The sequence below is a fragment of the Phoca vitulina genome, unplaced genomic scaffold (assembly GCF_004348235.1).
Source record: "Phoca vitulina isolate PV1807 unplaced genomic scaffold, GSC_HSeal_1.0 scaffold6, whole genome shotgun sequence".
Classification (NCBI taxonomy): domain Eukaryota; kingdom Metazoa; phylum Chordata; class Mammalia; order Carnivora; family Phocidae; genus Phoca; species Phoca vitulina.
In genome coordinates this window covers 46,059,607-46,079,935 of record NW_022589709.1, presented here as the reverse complement: position 1 = coordinate 46,079,935, position 20,329 = coordinate 46,059,607, and positions in this window count along the sequence as shown.

Below are 20,329 nucleotides of genomic sequence, written 5' to 3'. Positions count from 1 at the left end.
TGAGAATTAGGAAAAGGGGAAAGGGAAAATAAGATGGAAAAACCTCCTCTACAAAAACGTGTTCTTGTCCAGAAATTAAATTTATCCTGAAGTGCCTTCTTCTCAAGAATATCCCACTTTGTTTCTTATTCCTATGGCTAGTATAGTGATAACCTAATGAAGAAATCCATAGAAAATCTTTTTTCTAAGTTGGTATAAGCTATGTTAAATTTTTGCAACAAGAAAAGTAATACCTGCTCATTTTAAAAAAGGAGAGAAAGAAAATCAGAATGCAGTGAAAAGTGAACCAGATAAAATACAAAGTATCCTTATTACTACTAAGAAAAGATAAAGAGGGCTAATTAATATTTATGCAACTACTTTTTCTTTGCATGTATATACATCCAGCCATTGTAATATTTTTTTAAAAAGCAAAAAATAATTGAACATACCACAATTTAGTAACCAGTCAAATGTAAAGTTTCAAAAACAATTTTGAAATAAGTGTAAGTATATTTTGCTTGCTTGTTCAATTTTGTTCCTGGGGTCGATTCCTAGAGGAGCATAGTGTGACTTTTAAAGAAAGGGAAAAAAAAAGCTCCATTCTGGATTGCTTATTGTGGTAGAGGTTAGGAATTACCAACCTAATATCCATTCTCTTCTTTCTTACTACCAAGACCTTGCTTTTTCTGGAGGGAGGGAGAGAAGTGGCAAAATTATATTTTCCAGCTCCCTGTTGCGGGGGATACCCATATGACACATCTCTGGCCAATGAGATTTGAACTCTCTTACCGGGCTGACTCTGCTAGCAAGACTGGTCAGTGCCTTGTTTTTCCTATTTCCTGCCCACAACATAGTCTGATAGCTCAAAGAGTTAGAGTGGGGACTAAGGCACTGAACAGAGTGGTGGAAATGGAGCCATCTTGTAAGCATGAGGAAAAGAGAACAGGAAATATGGCTGAGTAAAAAGAGAAGGACCCTGAGTTCCTATTCACATCATGAAGCTGCCCTACTGATAATAGACTTTCTACCTTCAAGGTTCATTGTTATCCCTGTTTTGTGGGTTTCTGTTAGTGGTGGCTAAATGCAATTTCTGAAATTATTTATATAATAATCATATCATTTCCAGTCAATATATATTCTGAAACATTGGTGTTTTCTTTACATTCTTTCTGGAATAGTAATAAAGAATATTCTATGTTGCATGTTATAGGATTCTACAATTGGTAACAAATGGGGATTGGCCAACCTTCAGCCAATCACAAGATCATTTAATGAAAAAGGATGCCTTGTTGCATAACTTGGAATCCACATTCCCAGAAAGCATGAAATCTTCCTCTGCACCACCTCATTGTGGCTACTGCTACTTCTTTCTTTGGTTCAGAGAAATAAACCCTCCAAAAAATTCTTTCAGGAATGAAAAAGCCTGAAAACCCCTGAAGATTCTAACTATTCTCCAAAACTACTAAGGAAGGAAGAGAAATACTAAATAATTAATATTTTATTTTCCAGAAGTACATTATATATAATCTCTCACTGTCATAAAGAGAGAGACATGCTAACTCATTGGAATTCCACTAAAGATTATTCTATTATGCTGAGTAATTTTGGATGTATAGAACAGTCTTTGAGACTGTATGATTCCAAAATAGATTATTTACTAAATTAGATAAACTCTTACCAATTTTAAGGCAAATCTGATTGCAAATATAAATATACATAATGTATACATAACATATATGTATAATATTAGTGTTCTCCTATAGGTACTTAACTAGGCTCTCGAAGGATGTTTGTTGGTTGATTGATAATAGGTTACCAGTTAAAATAAAACAAGGATGATTCTCCTGAAATATAGAACTATAGATATAAATATAAGAACTATAACCCATTCCTGGACCTTAGTTGGATTGATGCTGAGAAATAGACCTTGAATAAGGAGTTGGAGAAATTCAAGGTCAAGGACTAGAGGAGATAGAGGGTGACCTAATCAGAGGTCATTGTTAGAGGTCCAGCTTAGAATCTAAAATAACCTTCCTCATAGGTGTAACACCCCAGCAAACTAACTAGGTTCAGGGAGCATGGGAACAGTCACATATGCTATTTTCTTTCCTTTCTCTCTAAAAAGAGTAGAACTGCAGGAAATTATTGTTGTTTTCTGAAGTTAGTTTGTAGACTTTGGGGAGGATAGAAAAAAGTACAAAAATAATGTATGCTTCTTGTAATAATCCAAACAATATAGAGGTGTTGTATAAAGAAAATGTTAATATCTTCCTTTCCTGCCAAACCCACTCCATTCCAGTAAACAATGTTATCAGTCCAGTATGGTGATGTCTTATCCACCTTTTCCTATGCTTTTTATAGGCAAACACATTCTCACATGGGACTTTTGCCCTGTTATTTTTTATAAGTGTGGGACCATAACATGTGTATCACTTTGCAACCTTTCTTTTTAGTGGTACATAATAAGTTACAGTATATAATAAGCTATAATATAGTCCCACAGTTGAGCCAACCAGTCCCTTTACTATGTTGAACATATGGATAGATGTATATGAGTATATGGAAGGGGAGTATTGTTTTGTTTTTTGTTTTACTGTAGGATATATGCACAGAAGTTGGATTGTTGAGTCAAAGAATTATTATGTTTAATAAATATTTTTCCAAATGTGATTTTTGATATGAACTACATATATTATAATTAGCACAGTGAAGTAGAGCTTCCCCATTTCTCACTCAGTAAGGTAAGGGAGTACCTGAAGCATGTAAGTTCCCAAGATCTTTATCTCTACTAAAGGCCTTCTCAAAAGAAGTGTGTGTGTGTGTGTGTGTGTGTGAGAGAGAGAGAGAGAGAGAGAGAAAGAGAAAACATGTCTGCCTTGACCTGGGGAGTTATGGATGTCATGTAGCCCTTATTGTGTCACCCAGCATTCAGTCAGAGTGGTAGAACCACTAGGGTATATTGATAGGTAGATGACATAGATAGACAGACAGACAGATAGATATAACATCTATAATTATAGAAATAGAGATAGATGAAGATTGATTTCTATAGTGATCTGACCTTACACAATTGTGAGTGCCAGTTAAGCAGTCTCTATAACACCATTGTCCTTGCATCTGATCTAGATCCTGAAGTCTGCAGGGCAGGCAGCAAGGAAGGGAAGATAGTTGTAAAATGGGGAAGAGAAAGAACAAGGTGGAAGTCACAAGCACAAGCTGTAATATATGAGGACACACTGGAACCCATGTCATTTCTCATTGTCTCTGACCTTGATGGTTTGGGCCATCAGAAGCCAGGGCCATTTGTCGTGGAACTAAGCCTAGACACTTGGCTCAAGAATCAAAGAAGCTAAAGGAGGATTAAGGGAAGGAGGAGCAGTTCTAGCTTTCAAATCCCATAGGAAAACTCTCATGTGGTGCACCCTAATGGGAAATGTACAGGAGAGGCAGTTCTGGGGAATATAGTTTAGCCTAGCCAAGTTGACACTTTACAAAGCCACCATAGTTATGATGCCAAAGGCTATAATAGCCACCCAACCTACCCTCAATATTCCAGCAACATTCTCATTTGGTTATGTAGTTAGCATTCAAGAAATTTTCAAATGATCTAGAAAAATAATATTCCCAGAAAGATGAGATTGTTGTTGTGACACAAATTTGCATATATTCATGCACATGCATGTTATTGATTATAGGTATTGCTAATATTCCTGTTTTCAGCTTCAGTTTATCTGAGTTTCACTTTAACCAGATATACTGATTTCTATTATTCTATACCAATAAACTTTTAAATAATATAATTTCTTTGTCATCTAAAAGTTTAAATAAGGTCATCTTTTATTTTTATTTTTAAAATATGGTAGAATGGGCCTGAGGGCAATTTGTTGGTTTTTGTCCAAAATGTACTTAAAGTAACTGAATGCTGTTTGTGTTGTGTTGTAGTATATTCATACCCTAATGGACAAACTGTATGTCTCTAATCTACTGACATTTTGGATAGAAGAGGATCAATCTTGCAGTCAATGTCTTATTGATGGAGATACTGTTTTCCTTGTGTTAGTCTTGATTCAAAGGATACTTCTGTCTTTTGTGATTAATGTTACATTTAGCCAAGGCATCCTTGTTCTACAATCACTGACATAGGACATCTACAAGTGGTTTTAAAATGCAGGATGTTAAAATCTTAGAAATTCTTAGGTATTCCTTTTCAACTTTAGTAGAAATATTATTGAATCCATACCAAGTATGGTTGTCTTTATGAATCTCTGAGGGATTTTCTTTTGGATTGAACTGAATAGTCTTTTTGGCTTGCTATCCTCTTGTCCATTGTCCACACTATACGTCTCAGCTGAGATCACTTAAAACCATGCATAAGCTCTTTCCCACCCTGGGTGCTAGGACTGATAACATTTTTTAGTCCTACTAGATTAGCTCAGGTGAGGTAGTTTCTAGTCAACCTTACCTAGTGCTGTTCTGCCCCATGCTCTGTTGTTGTTATTTTTCTTTTTATATAATATATAGGTATTATTAAAAAATTTAAGACAATAATAAGAGCTTATTCTAGCAGATGTAAATGTATATTGGGAAGGATTTGGCAAATATCTCAGAGACCAAGCATGTAGGGAAAACACAGTGAGGGAACAAGATATTAAAGCAAAAAGTAGACCTTCTGCTCTCAGAGCTCCACTATGAGAGCATGTGTGGGAGGAGTTTCCTTTTTACCAAGACAGCTGGTAGAAGAAAAAGGTCCCCAAACACAGTATCTGAATCATCCAGGAAGCTTTATTAATATTCATATCCCCAAGCCCCTTTCCAAAAAAAAATTTTAACAGGTCTGGGGTAGGACCCAGGAAGCTGAGTTAGTAAAAAGTTTTTCAGATAATTTGAATGCATAGACAGGTATAGAAACAAGTGACATGTTCCCTACACAAAGCTCCATTACTAAAGCCTTTGTTTTCTTTAGAGAATTATTTTCTGAGTAGAGATTGTATCATTCTGGACCAGGATGCTGTTGCTTTCTCCTATGGAGGTAGCTTTTTGACCTAAGTAGTTGCTCACAGAAAATTAGGACTGAAAGCCCAGAAGGTAGAAGAGTACATAGGACGATCTTTACTTCATGGTAGAGGAGGCATTCCTGGATAAGATATGTCACCATCTAATTTGTATCTATAATTATAGAAATAGAAATAGATGAAGATATATCTAAATTGAGAATTCTTAAGAATCCCCCAGAAACCATTGACTTCAGAAGTAAACTCAAGATGCTACATAGCTAATTTTCTGATTCTTCAACACCTATTTCTGTCCCTTTAATCTACTACCAATTTTGCCTATCATTCCTCTTTACCTCATGAAGGAGGAAGCATTCCTGGATGAAAATTTGTCAACATTCAACCAAGATTGTATTGTAACAAGAAGAGACTACCTTTTCTTTTTATAATTGGGAAATAAATATGAGGAAGGGACGCATTCTGCTACCAGATGGGTAACAAATACTGATGTTGGCTTCTTCTGTTTCAGTGTGGTTGTTGAGATCCCACAAGGGGTATAGTGAGGGGTCTCCTCTGAGGCAAGTAGACATTCACAGCTATCAGTTATGCTAAGAAGTGGATCCAGGGACAACAAATAAGGAAATGGTAGGCAGGCCGACTTTAGTCTGGAGGGAAGCCTAGGATGAGAAACTTCTCTGAGTCTTCTCAGACCTGGACAGGAGATGAGCACAGGAGTTCCTAGATGAGGGAAAGAGGACCTTAGCCAAACAGCCACACCAACAACTAAGCAGAGGTGAAAGCTTATAGCTGACCAGGGAAGAGCCTATGGCCTGGCATGGAAATGCCATGCAGGATTTTCCTTGGGAGGAGTCAGGGACTTGACTTTACAGGATCGATCCTAAGGGTAGAGAGCCACTTCTGTGTCTCTGTGTTGTAATTCTCTTCTATTAACTTGGAACCTTTACCAAAGTCTTGATAAACTTTACAGACTAATCTTAGATATGCAGGGAGGTGAGGGAGCAGGGGAGGAATAAGCCTTGTGTTGTCCAGGACTTTCTGGGTTACAAGTGACAGGAAATAACTCATATTCACTTAAAGTCATTTATAAATTCACCTAAAGGCCATTTCTTGGCTCACAAAACTATAAAGTCAAGAAGGCAGCTGGCTTAATTCCTTCCTGGATCTAGAAATGAAGATGGTGTCACTGGGGCCATCTCTCTGTCTCTTGGCTCTGCTTCTTTTTCCCACTATGGCTGCATTGTCCCCCTCTGGCCATAGCCTTTCCAGTGAGGGCAGAGGTCACCCACTGGCAGCCCTGAGTCCCAGTCCATCACTAGTCCTTATTTGTTTTTTGTATTGACACCCAAGTGTTTGAATCCTACTTCCAGAAAAAAAAAGAAGAAAAAATCTTCCATATTCTAGGTTCTTTATGCTTTAGATGGGAAAGACGAGAAAAGGAAATGGAGCCTCTGAATTTAAAAAGAAAGAACATCATTGGGGCGCCTGGGTGGCTCAGATGGTTAAGCGTCTGCCTTCGGCTCAGGTCATGATCCCAGGGTCCTGGGATTGAGCCCCACATCAGGCTCCTGGCTCAGTGGGGAGCCTGCTTCTCCCTCTCCCTCTGCTTCTCTCCCTGCTCATGCTCTCTCTCTCTCTATCTCTGTGTCTCAAATGAATAATAAAAAAAAAAATCTTAAAAAAAAAAGAAAGAACATCATGAATATGACCAACTGCCTTCTTTATGAATTAGAGATCAGTCTATTTCTTTTACGATCTAGGTATAAAGAGTGCAGATGTCATCAAACATATTATCACTGAAAATTGCAGTATCAACTTCTGAAAATAAAATCTAAAATAATTTTTATTAATTTTAAGGTAATTACAGCAACAAAGGGAATATGGTCAGGATCTAATACAAGAATGCAAAAAGAGTGATTTATTAGAAAAAAAATTATTGAGATGAAAATGGGATACATTTAGGCCTTGAAAAGAGGTAAATCTGTTTTATATACATAATTGCCATTTCTGTTTTTCTCTCAGAAGTCAAGTTTTGTTTTTTTGTTTTTTTAGCTGCTAAGCCCCTCTTCCCTCTGCAAAGTGTGATAATCAATAGGAATATGAAATCAATATAGAAATAGGATTATTATTCCTCTTGCAGGGCCTCCTTTCCTTCAGGCATCATAATTTCATGTGGAGGAATTTAGGATGAATACTGCTGGCTTCTTTTTGCCCCTCCCTTACTCTTGCCCAGGGGAGTAGAGACTGGACACAGGGGGCTCCGAGCTTCTGGGTCATCTCATCAGACCCCCAGGTCTGTGCTCCATTGGGTTTCTGGAGCCTGCTACTTCAGGGCAGCCCTGCAGATGCCCAGCTTTGTCAGGAACTGTTGGGCATGTCTGTTGAATGCTGGAATATACTATTACAAGCCCTTTTGGCTATAGATCTAAAGTCCCATTGTCTAGCTTATCAGTAACAAAAGTGATAATTTGAATACCATCTGTCTGACTCTTGGCTCTATCTCCCAATTCTGGTTCAGAATTCAGGTAGGAAGGAGAAGGATGCTAGAGGATCAATCCCTCTAAACGCCCAACATTATTTTTGTAATAAACCATAGTAAGATTCATAAAATGAAGGACCGTGTCTTCTAAAGTTGTTTTTCACAGTAGCAAGTGCATGAACACATACAAATGGTGTTTGAAAGTGTTGTTTCCAATACTGAATTGGAACGGATGCCAAATAGTTTTCTTCGCTATGGAGCCAAAAGAGGAGAGTAGCTCAGGCTAAAATCCAACGTACATTTCCAGCTCATTTGGGACCAAAGAGCAGCACCATGATAATCAACAACTTTACCACTAACTTTATGCTTTACTAACACTTGTCTTTTGTCTTTGTTTTTCTGAATAGATAGTTTATAATTTGACCAATCCAAAAAAATTTCCACAAACATTTTTGCTTTTGTTTTATTCTTTTTTTTTCCTTTTGTTTTATTCAAAATCCCCACTTGGATCTGTAGATGCCAGTTGTGTGCTTATAAGGAGAAAGAATGTATTCCATTTTACAAATTGTACCACTCCTTGAATCCCTTATGTACCACTCTTCTCAGTTCCTTGTAATGTGGTTTGCTTTGCAATTGAAATGAAAATGCCACATCCTTTAGATTTTTGGGTGTGATCCAAAATTGCTTTCAAGGATCCCTCTGGTCTTTTGGCAAAGGGAAATCTCAGTAGATTAGGTGATTGAAATAACATGACCCCAAGAGAACTGGACACTAAGCAGCGTGCTTAGCTGCTGAAGTGAACTTGTTTAGTTACTTAGGAAACAATGCAAAAGTAAAAAGTAGTAATTACACATAAGAGCTACTCCTCCCATTTGTTTTAGATTGATTTTCTTTGTTTTTCCTAGTTGCTTAGACTCATTCCACTTCTAAGTCAGTTCAGAATTCTAGACTCTGGTAATGGGAAAAGCCTTTTAATTCATCACCTCCATCCCTTGGCTGGTCTCCTCATGTGTGGACACAGACAGCTCAGCTGTACAATTAGCCCAGCATCACAGACAAGCAGACCAGGAAACAAACCCACCTCCAAGCCTCCTTTTTATGACTGCATGTTAATTTTCTCGCTAACACACGGCTCTGAGAATTTACAAAAGATCTTTGAGAAGTTGGAAGTGTCTGCGTGTTCATTAGCTTCAGCTAGAAAGAAGAGTATAGAAAGAGAAGCAGAGTCTGAATAAATTTCCTCCCTCCCATTGTCCTGATTCAGAGTGCATACAAGTTTGCTTCCAGAAAGAACTTAGCCAGCACAATTAAGTTTACCAAAGAAAGAAGCTTCAATATGCAAGGTTTCCCTCCAGCATTTCACACTCCCCATTGCTTCCTTCCCACTAATTCTCTGCCTCTGGATATTTTTTCTTCTCTGACAAGAGTTTGTGACAGCTGATGAGTGGGGAGCAGGGGAAGTTCTGTCATCCAGTCTTGGGAATTGAAGAGCTACCAGTGAGTCTCTGAGTGCCTTTAGAACTTAATGGCCTCACTTAGCCAGCTGTTTATAGTTGATGTGTTATTTATTCCTACTTTATTTCATGCACTTGCTTCACCAGGTTTTCAGTGTCCCCTTCTCCTCTGTGCTTGTTAATCGCCCGCATAGCACAAGCATGGATATAGATTTACTAGAAGGACACAGTCCATGCTAATGGTAATGGAAAAGCAACACTGTCTCAATTCCAAGTCCCAGATCAGGCTCTACAATCCAGTAGGGTTGACTTTCTTTTGTGTTTTTGCTACTTTAAGTTGATTATAGAAAGGGACTTGACCAAAGAGCCATTCATTGTTACTCAAGAACAGTAGTTTTTAAACAGAGTGGGAATCATTTTGAAAATCCTAGGTTTCTGAAACTCAGGTTCTGGGTTGCAACCTCTGTGATCACAGAGCATTGTCACTGTCAGCTAGAGTTGTCCTTTCAGATTGCACAAACCTCCCCCCCCCTCACCCCGATTCCAATGTAAATTCCCGGCCAGAGGTAAAGACAGCAAGCAGATACAGTCCTTACCCTCTGATATTAGCTAGTTTGCCTCCAGTTCTCCTGTCCTGTGAGCACTTCGGCTTTTCTCCTACTTCTTGTGATTAACAACACACATACACACACACACACATGCACACTTCCCGGGAACACAGTTGTGCCATTTTCTTTTCTCTCAGGCTAGTCAGTGATAAGAACCATATTTGAAAGCCAAATAGAACAAAGCTAACCTCCTTTATGGCTAACACACAAGATGCTATTTAGAAAAACGTTGATCCAATCACCACTGGCTCTGTTAAATAAGGGATCCCTAACGTGGCCCATGATCAAATTCACTTCCTCGTTAAGAGCACGAGGATAAGTTAAGACAGAGCCTCCTTTGTTTGAAAGAGGCTGTGTGAACTCTGCCACGAGTCCCCAGACACCCCTAAGTCCTCTGTTCTGAACATGTAATTAATTCGTAAGAAACCAGGTACCACAGCAGCAGTGGCTTGACAGTAGATTCATTCAGCACCAGCCAGATGTGAAAGGCTTTCAAAGGGAGCAGAAGGCGCGCCTATTGCCCAGGGAAGCCGGAGCCGGTAACCTCTGGTTTGCAGCCTTACCGTCACCGCTAATGCCATTTCTAATGTATTTCAATTCATTCTTAACAATCACAGATGTTTTTGCAAAACCAAAGGTTATTGATTAACCTAGAGCAGTTAGGAGGTCCCTATTTGAGTTCTTATATTTTTCAGCCTAAGATAACTTAAAAACCACCCGCTAGGAAATCCTGTCAATTGCATATTACTATTTTTCATGCTCTTTTTCAAAGACAAGGGAAGAGCTATTTTCAGGGATTAAAGGAAAAACATTTTCTTTAAAACATTGTAGGTTCTGTTCAGGGAGTTTGCTTTATGGAGAGGAGTGATACAAATTTCCTATGGGAAGACTATCAGGGTGTTGCTAGATTCAGTTCTATTCAACCTCTATCATCAATTTGGAAGATGTAGAAAATGTCTTTTTTTTATATTTTGCAATGACACAAAGCTAGGAGAAGTAATAAATGCAGTAAGCTAATTCAAGATGAAAAACCATCTTGACATCAAAATCAATAATATGGAATTCATCAGCAATAAATATGAAAACTTACATTCAGGATTTAAAAGTCAGTTATGCAAAACAGGATAAAAGAGGCTAAGCTTCTTTGAATTCACATGGGAAAAAAAATCGGAGAGTTTTACCTTATCGTAAGTTCACTAAGAATTGGCAATATGGTTTGTCTATTAAAAAATCTAACATAATTTTGGACTATGTTAATAAAAGGTCATTTGTACATCAGACATTTTGTATTCTGCCCTAGCCAGAGCATGTCTGCAGTATTAGATTAATCTCTGGACACTGCATTTTAAGAGTGACATGGATTGTTCAGAAAGTGCAAATGGCAAGGAATTTGGAAACTTCATCAGATAGTATTAAACAAAATGAGTAGACATCTTCTAATACAGCCTCCTAACCAGTGTGTGAATATACTGTGCAGCATTCGTGCCTGATGGTCATTTGTCTTTGGCTGGAATATGTTTAATTATAAGGAGCTCATTACTCTGCATTGTTGGGCAGTTCCCATTTTTAAAGTATTTTCTAACTTCCATCTGTTATAGTACTCTTTAATCCTCGATTATTAGTACCCTATTTCTCTTGACAAGCCATTATAGATTTGAAAGCCTATTATAACTTTTTAAGAGGATTTCAAGAAATTATTTCTTTCCCTCAGAAAAATCAACTTATGAGAAAAACATATCAATATAGTAATGAGCAAAGATGTTAATCGAGTATTTAAAATGCCATGGTAGATACAGAGTATAATTCTCAGAGGTTATTATAATTTGGGGTAGATAAGCAAAAAAATTTTTTTAAACTTCTTCATCAATTCTTATGTTTTGTCATTTGAGAGCCTATGCTGAGCTTTAAACATAGTTAGCAGATTTATCTGATGTAATAACCTTGGATTACTACAGGATTCTCCTCAGAGTTCATCTTCTTTCTCTCTAGTCAATGTCATGACTCAAGAGAGCTGAAGCTGGTAGTTTGGGAATGAGCTGATTATTGTCTTTAGGGATATTTAAAATATAAATCATATCCTGACTGATAAAGATCATAATTTGCCATTTAAAGTGGCTCTAATTACTCTTTACTCCACTGAAAAACCCATAGAAGATAATGGGTTTTCATGTTACACCATATTCTTAATTATTTAAAGTCTATTGAAAGAGAGAGTGAGAGAAAGAGAGAGAAAGGAAAGGAGATACTTAGATTGAGATCAAGTCACATAAAAAAGGAAGAATAGGCAAGAGACAGGAGTGAAAGGACTTAGAATTTGAAGCAGCATTAATACCCCTAAGTATCAATACCAAGCTTCTTACAAAAACTCACAAATCAACCCTTATCTGTTAAATTTTACATCTGCCTCTGACAAAAGACAGTGATGTAAAGGCAGTGCCAAGTCCTTGGACTTAACTCCCAAAAGGTAATTTGTTATCCAACACTTCACATCCTTCACACAGCATCTGCTTGTTCCAAGGAGGATCTTCAGTCTAGCAATAGTAGAAAATATTTCCTTGGCTTCCAAATTCAAGGAGACTAGTATATAGAAATTCTGTTGCTCTTAATTTTTTGCTAAATCTTACTGGCAGGAGGCAAATTTCTGGGCCCCCTGAGGTCCATTTGAGAACTGAGGATGTCCCCTGGTATGAAAGGGGCTCTGGGTCATAAAGAGGAAAGAAAGGAACAGAGAAAGGGAAGCACATGGAGACCTCATACCACTTGGGTGGGAGTGCTGACAGGCAGTAGCTGAAGGGGAGTTTGTGGTTATTGCCCTGTTAACAGGTCCCTCTGGAAATCCATCATTGGAGGGGAGTCCTGAAGTGAGGTGTGGGAATTGAAAAAAAGGAAAACAGGAAATGCACACCAACAATAAAAAGTCGACTTTTTAATGAAAAACATATCTGTAACATCCAATGTTTCAGCCATGAGAGATGTAAAATTCTTGGAAACATTTATTAGTGAGAAGAGCGAGCCACAGTTTAGGTTCCTTAAAATGATCTCCTCCTCCTCTTCAAAGGGAAGAATAAAGAGAGAATGCATAGAATGAAAAATTTTATCCATAAATATATAATGTCACATGAAATATATTTCAAAGCATGGTACAGAATTCATATCCTTGATACTTACAACGCTGCAGTTAATTAGGCTAGCCTACGTGGGAAAAAATGAAAAATGAGAGAACAATGAAATGAAACAGATGCCAAAGGATCCTGGAATGAGAACAAAGACAAGGAAATGAGACAATTGGCAGCCACAGAGCAGTAATCCATCGGCGAATTTCAAGGAGAAATTTACAGATGATAATTCAGGAATATTTACTCAACATTTATTTTGTTTAGGACTGTGCTAAATAAGTAAAGAAAAACTATCTAAAAATATGTCCAAATAGGTAAAAAGCTAAAGAACAAAATAAAGCCATTTGTCTTCACTAATGAATGTACACGAATAAAAAAAAAAAAATTGTGGGTGAATTTGGTATAGGCATAGAGGAATTTAGAAATGACATAACCTTTTAGGGTTTTGAACTGCATTTCAGAGAATATGATCATTCAGAAATTAAAGATACTCTTCCGTTCTTTCCTTTTCAATCTGTGTCTCAAGAACAGGGGACCTTTGTTACATACTCTGGCATACTCAGCACATACATGGGGAACATCCTGTATGACTTAGATGAAATAACCTCCTGGCATCACAAGCCACTCCTCTACAAAATGACACAAAGAATACTGAGTCACCTTAAGGATGCCTTTGGGATCAATTGGTTATTAAAATGGTTATAAGAGAGTTTAAGCTTTATATACATATTAAATAGCAATTTTTGAACAACCTTAATTTCAGGTTCTTTTCTCCCATTTATATCTCACAAGTTTAAAGAAAAGTGGCAGAAAGTTTCCACATATTGGAAGTGGTAGAGTGACTAGAGGAAATGAGTCATCAAGATAATTTATGATCTTTCCCATAACTTGCAATCTACGGAACATAGTAATCCTTTGTTATCCAGGTCACTCAGTGACCAAACTCTAGGACCTTGATGGAATATAATTAAAATAGGATTTCTGTAGACTCAGATCTCTGCTTCATATCCAAAGATGGTTTTACCTCATTGCAATATACACATTTAATAATATTTACTGTTTTTTACTTTTCTCCTACATGATCACATCAAGCTAGTCTTAGTAAGAAATTCCTTTTTTATTTTTTATTTTTTTTAAGAAATTCCTTTTTTAAATGAATAAAATAAAGTTCTTAGTTTCTAGGAACTTATAATCTATAGGAGAGAAAGAGCAGGCCCAAAGAACTGGACTACTCAGGAAAATATGCTAAGAGTCACCAGAGAGACTGAAAGTTTCAGGAGAGAGGAAGTTAATTTACCTTCAAACCAGGGATTTTATTTAGTTGTTTTTTGTTGTTGTTTTCTTATTTTAACATTCAAAGCTTCCAGATCAATATGGAAAAATTTCTAATGAGGTATGGTTTTTAAAACTCTACTTATTTTTTAGGATCTTCATATCCAGGGAGCCAAAAGGATATTCTTCAACTCATTTCCAGGAGGGAGAATGTTCAATGACTTAAGAAATCTAAGAGTTGGATAGAGCCTTATATTTTTAAAAGTAGTTTTCTATTTTCTACAAATTTGTAAAATTTCACTTTCTGAATGTATTTCTAGATACAGCACATATTACCTTGAATATTCTCTCACACCTGAAATATGGTTTAGCCTGATAGGGTATTGAGGGGTGTCCTCCAGGCCCAGAGTGAGGCTAGCCTTTCACATCCTGTCTTCTTGTAAATACCCCATCATAAAGGACTTATCCTTAACACCTCAGAAAATTGGGCAAGGCCTGGCCTTTTGTCTGCCACATTATTTATCACATAGATGCAGCCCATTGACAATTCCAGACACCACACATGGGAAAAGGAATTTCTAAAGTAACACATCAACCTCCCTCTGAGCAACAGGAAACTCCATTCTGTGTGAGAATATTTGCTGAGTCAAACTCTGGTTTGGTGAAAATATTTTGTTGGGTGGATCCAATTCAACCCTTTAAAAAGTCATCTGACTCACTCCATGAAAAACACATATTAGACATTGTTAAGTCCTGGCTGTGCAAGCCCATTACCTGCCCTTCTGGAGACCTTCGACTACATATCTGCACATGTTTACATGCATATGTACACCACACACAGTTCTGTGTTCCTTGAGGTCATCTCTCAGTTGCTCATTGTAATCCTAAATGCATTTTTCTAAAGGTTGGGTATTTACCAAATTATGTAAAACCATAAAAATTTAAAATATTTTCTTCCATTTCTGGACAGTGAGCCCCAATTTTTGGTTTAGAAAGTATGTGCTACCAACCCACCATCAGCACGGCATATACTTTTTGAAATTTCCTAGTGGTAATCGATACAATTTAATCATCTGTGAATAGTAAATGGAATTTTAAGATCCCTGGCTAGATTCTGTGGGGTGACCCGATTGGGTGGAGGCTGGCAGCACAGGCAGTAGAAGAACAAAGGGGATAGATGTTTATTGAATACACTGCAGGGAAGCTATGGGCAGGACAGCAAAGGAGAGAGTGTCTGTCAGGAGGCAGTGCTGAGGTGGGGGGGTACTAACTAATGGGGGGGGTTGAGGAGGTATAGGAAGGTATGGAATTTTTCTTTCTTGGTACCTGTACCCAGTTGTAAGTAGCCCATTGGTCAGCTAGGGCTTATAGATATTTTGAGGTGGGTACCTAAAGAGCCTGTTTGCATTCAGCCTGGTAGTCACTATGGGCCCTTTTACCTTACCTAGGTTTCCATTGTTCAGGCCCATTGCCTAAAAGCGGCCTCTAAGAGATCTTGCAACATATATCTACTGCAATGGGTTGGAACCAAGTTATGGCCACCATAGGGAATAATAAGGGGCAAGGAGGAATATGTGCTTTCCTAAGATGATTTACTGAATAATTGGGAAAGTGTAAGATGCACATAAATCCCATATAGGACAGAGATTCTCGAAGAATCAGTGTAATCACAATACTGTACCTTCGTTTCTCCATCTCTCAGATGTTTACAATCTCTTTTCTATAAATGCTTTTCCAAAATCTGATTCTTTTAAGGGATACAATTTGTGCTCCTATGTGCTGCTCCCCACATTTAGCACTCTTTTTTAGAAAGATTTCTACTACATGTGGGCCTGATTTTTAAGTTGTGTGTAAGTAGAAAAAGAATTGTTAATTAACCAGGGTGGTTAGTAAACATAGAAACACTTAGACCTGATAATTCAGGTCTTAAATCTAATGGTACATTAGTCAAATTAACAATTAATCAATAATCATTTCCTTACTTAAAGTGTGAAGAAGGATTTCCTTACTTAAAGTGTGAAGAATTCTGGAGGAAGCAGAATTAATCTTTTTTAAATAGTCTACTATGAGTTATGCATTTTACATACAGTATCTTACTTCCATTTCATGACAAATGCTATTCTTAGCCCCATTTTGCTAATGAGAAGGAAATGGAGAAGCAAAAGAAATTAATAACTAGCCTGAGGTCACAGAGCTAATAGTCAGCAGAGCTGGAACTTGCATTTTGGTGGATTGCAAAATCCAGGCTCTTTTTAAAATACTAAGCTGCCTCCTTATTATCCCAGTTGAGTTGATATTGCCCAAATGAAGAATGGTAAACCAAAAACATAAAACCAAGGAAAGGTGGGGAGTGAGAATGTCCCTGTATGATCCACATTTATTTTGTTCCTTCCTGGCAGCTCAAATAACCATAGAGTCCCTGGTGATCCTAAGCATTTGAAGATGAATGCATGAGGTATGGAAAGTACTTGCATTGAAGAGTCAACTGATCAACTAATCATTCCAACATGTAGTACATAGCAGCCTCCGCTGAACTGTGTGCCTGGAGAAAATGAGATATAAAAGAAAGAAAGTACCACAGCTCCTTTTATTGGAGCAGAAACATAAAAGAGAAGGTTAAGCAATAACACATATGAACATTCATTTGCAATTACCTCTCTTCTAACTTAATGTAGGGCCTTGGGTTATACAATAAACTAGCAGTTTGGGCACTTCAAGGCATAATAACTTCCTCTCTTTTCATAGATCAGAGTCAGAGAATAACTCTCCCAAGTCGCATGTCCTTACAATAAGCCCTTTGGTGCTAAACAGTCTGTGTTTTTTAGCCTTCTATGTGACCTTCTAACACTTTCCTTCAAACCCTCTTGCTTGTGGTTTCCCGAATCTTCCACGGGTCTTTTATTAGGAACTGCTTTCTTTCTTTCTTTTTTTTTTTCATTTTGCACCACTGCCTCTGATTAATGGTGGTACTAAATTTACCAGTTGGGAACCTTCTTAAAGACAACATGCAAATCAGGTATTTGGGATTGAAATGAATTTCTTTTTTTTTTTCTTTTTAAGATTTTTTTATTTATTTGACAGAGAGACACAGCGAGAGCGGGAACACAAGCAGAGGGGAGTGGGAGAGGGAGAAGCAGGCTTCCCACTGAGCAGGGAGCCCGATGTGGGGCTCGATCCCAGGACCCTGGGACCATGACCTGAGCCGAAGGCAGATGCTTAGCAACTGAGCCACCCAGGCGCCCTGAAATGAATTTCCAAAATGGTTATGTGTCCAGATGAAGGGAAAAGTACAGTTAATAAATGATCTTTCTGAGCTATGGAACTGAAATACCATTCACCTTATCTCCAGACTTCATTTATAGCATTGTTTTTATCAGGAAAAAAAATGTATTCCCAGTTCCATATGTATTAATTTATACAGAAATATTAATCGATGTCCACTAAAGGCCAGGTAGAGTAGCTAAAATGCTAAGTGAATAATACCTTGAGCTTATGGAGCATTCATCCTAGTGGTTCAGACAGTCAGTTCAACACCTTAACACACATACCAAAAACAGGTGTGAGTAGGGAAAGTGAGATGCTGGTGAATACATTACAGGGGCATTAGCAACCTAAATGATGAGGATAAACAGGAGTAAGCGGGTAAAGGTAGTGATAAGGAAGAGACAGGTCCCAGGCAGAGGGAATATGTGTGAAAGACGAAGCAAGAGAATGCAAACCCTCAAAAAGTTGAGCAAACTGGAACTTGGGTGGAAAGAGGATTAGTGACTGGGTGATGCTGGGCAGATGGATGCATGGGTTGAGCCTCACAGGGTTTAAGAGCCATGTGAAAGAGTTTAAACTTTGTCCCAGGCAAGAGGGAAGAGTAAAAGCAAGTCAATCATGAGGTCATATATTCTTCTTAAGACATGCTTGTCAAACTTGGGAAGGTGTAAATATCATCCAGAGAGCTTTTTGGAATACAGTTTCTTAGTCCCTACTATAGAGAATATGAACAGTAGGCCTGGAGTGGGGCTTGAGAATTTGCATTTCTCATAAACCCCTAGGTGATGCAGATGCTTCTGGTGCAGAAACCATACTCTGAGCAGTACTGTTTTATAATATTCACTCTGGCATTGTGCAGAATATCCTGGAAAGGACTGAGACTGAGAACAAAGAGCAGTCATGAAATTCAGCTTATTCATTCATTCATTCATTCATTCACTCAACAAATGTTTATTTTGGAACAGCATATGCTAAATTCCTTTGTAAACATAGGTGACATAAAAGTAAACAAAATAAAATCTTTTTCATAGAATTGATATTCTACTCAAAGAAACAGACCCAAAAAAATCTAATAAATAAGTAAACTATATTAGTTGGTGGTGATTGCTATGAGGAAAACTGAAACAGGATAAATAAAGGGAATAGAGACTGGTGGTGGGAGTGGAGGATGCTATTTTAAATAGGGTAGTCAAAGAAGGTCTACCAGAAAACGTGGCATGTGAGTGGAGGTTTGAGTGAAGTGAGGAAGCAAGTCATGGAGAGATGAAAGGAAATGTTTTTCAGGCAGAGGATTAGCATGTGCAAAGGGCCGAAATTGGAAGCAAGCTTAGTGTTTTGGGGGAGGAATGGTAAGAATGTCAGCAAGAGTCAGGAAAGGAGAGGTTGGGGGGTGCCTGGGTGGCTCAGATGGTTAAGCGTCTGCCTTTGGCTCAGGTCATGATCCCAGGGTCCTGGGATTGAGGGTCCTGGGATCGAGGGTCCTGGGATCAAGCCCCGCATCGTGCTCCCTGCTCAGCGGGGAGTCTGCTTCTCCCCCTCCCTCTGCTTCTACCCCTGCTCATGCTCTCTCTCTCTCTCTCTCTCTGTATCTCTGTGTCTCGAATGAATAAATAAAAAAATCTCTTTTTTTTTTTTTAAGATTTTATTTATTTATTTGAGACAGAGAGAATGAGAGAGAGAGAGCACATGAGAGGGGGGAGGGTCAGAGGGCGAAGCAGACTCCCTGCTGAGCAGGGAGCCGGATGCGGGACTCGATCCAGGGACTTCAGGATCATGACCTGAGCCAAAGGCAGTCGCTTAACCAACTGAGCCACCCAGGCGCCCTAAATAAAAAAATCTTAAAAAAAAAAAAAAAAAAGAAAGGAGAGGTCGGTCTAAGAGGAGATCAGCCAGGTACAGAAGGGAGGACACTTTGGTACAGATTTTGGATTTTATTCTGAGAGAATTTAGAGGTGATTAGAGGCTATAGGTGTACAGAGGGGGTTGTTAATGTTTGAACAGAAAGCACATTGTTTGAAGTGGTCACTGTGAAGAACAGGGAGAAGCTGAGACACGTGAAATAGGGTGGGGCTGCTGGGCATGTGGAGGATGCGGTGGTAAATTTAGAGTGCCAATCTCCCTGGTATGATTTTCTCCAGCTGCTCCAGGACAGGTGAAGAGAGGGTGGCAGGGATGGGATCTACCATGTTGCAAGACAGATGATGTAACTTAAAAACGAGAAGCCATAATGATAAATAACCTGAGCTGATCTCACCACCGAATATGACTTAATTTGGGAACTATGTGTGTTATAGATATAGTTTTCTAGATGAGCATATTATTCAATGACCCCAATCTTCTAATTCACTAAGTGCTAAAGTAAACACTTAAACATTTTTCCTTAAATGACACATTATCCAAAAGTGATTTATTTTTGGATTTCACTAGAGTTGTATTCTTGCTGACATTTGAGTATGAGGTCTCAATATATTAAGCCCCACCCATTAAGCAAAATAATGAGCATATCCCTTTGGGGTTGGCCTGCACAGAAGATGGAAAGAATACAGTGTCCTCACTCTATTCTTCTGCTTGGCTAGTCCTTCAGTTTCCACTACATTGAAAAACTGTAAATACCCCCAAAAGTTGAAGATCTCTAAGCTTGCTTTTAAACAGCATCCAAACAGCAGAAAGATAATGGTTTTGGTTTAAAAGAAAGCAGTATCCAATTCCAAAAGAGCTGGAGAAAACAATGATCCCAGCCTCATATTGCCAAGAGGCCAGTGCCAAGTAGCAGGGTGGTAGAATGCAGTGCTTGGTGGCTTGAGATTAGGCTCTGGAATCAAACAGTCACAATGTGGCTTCTCTACGGTGAAGCCACAGCGGCTTCTCTAGATCTTGATTTTCTCATCTGTTAAAGTCAGTAATACTTACATTATAGGGGTGCCTGGGTGGCTCAGTCATTAAGCATCTGCCTTCGGCTCATGTCATGATCCCAGGGTCCTGGGATCGAACCCCGCATTGGGCTCTCTGCTCGGCGAGAAGCCCGCTTCTCCCTCTCCCACTCCCCCTGCTTGTGTTCTCTCTCTCGCTGTGTGTCTCTGTCAAATAAATAAATAAATAAATCTTTAAAAAAAAAACAAAAAAAACACAAAAAAACCTACATTAT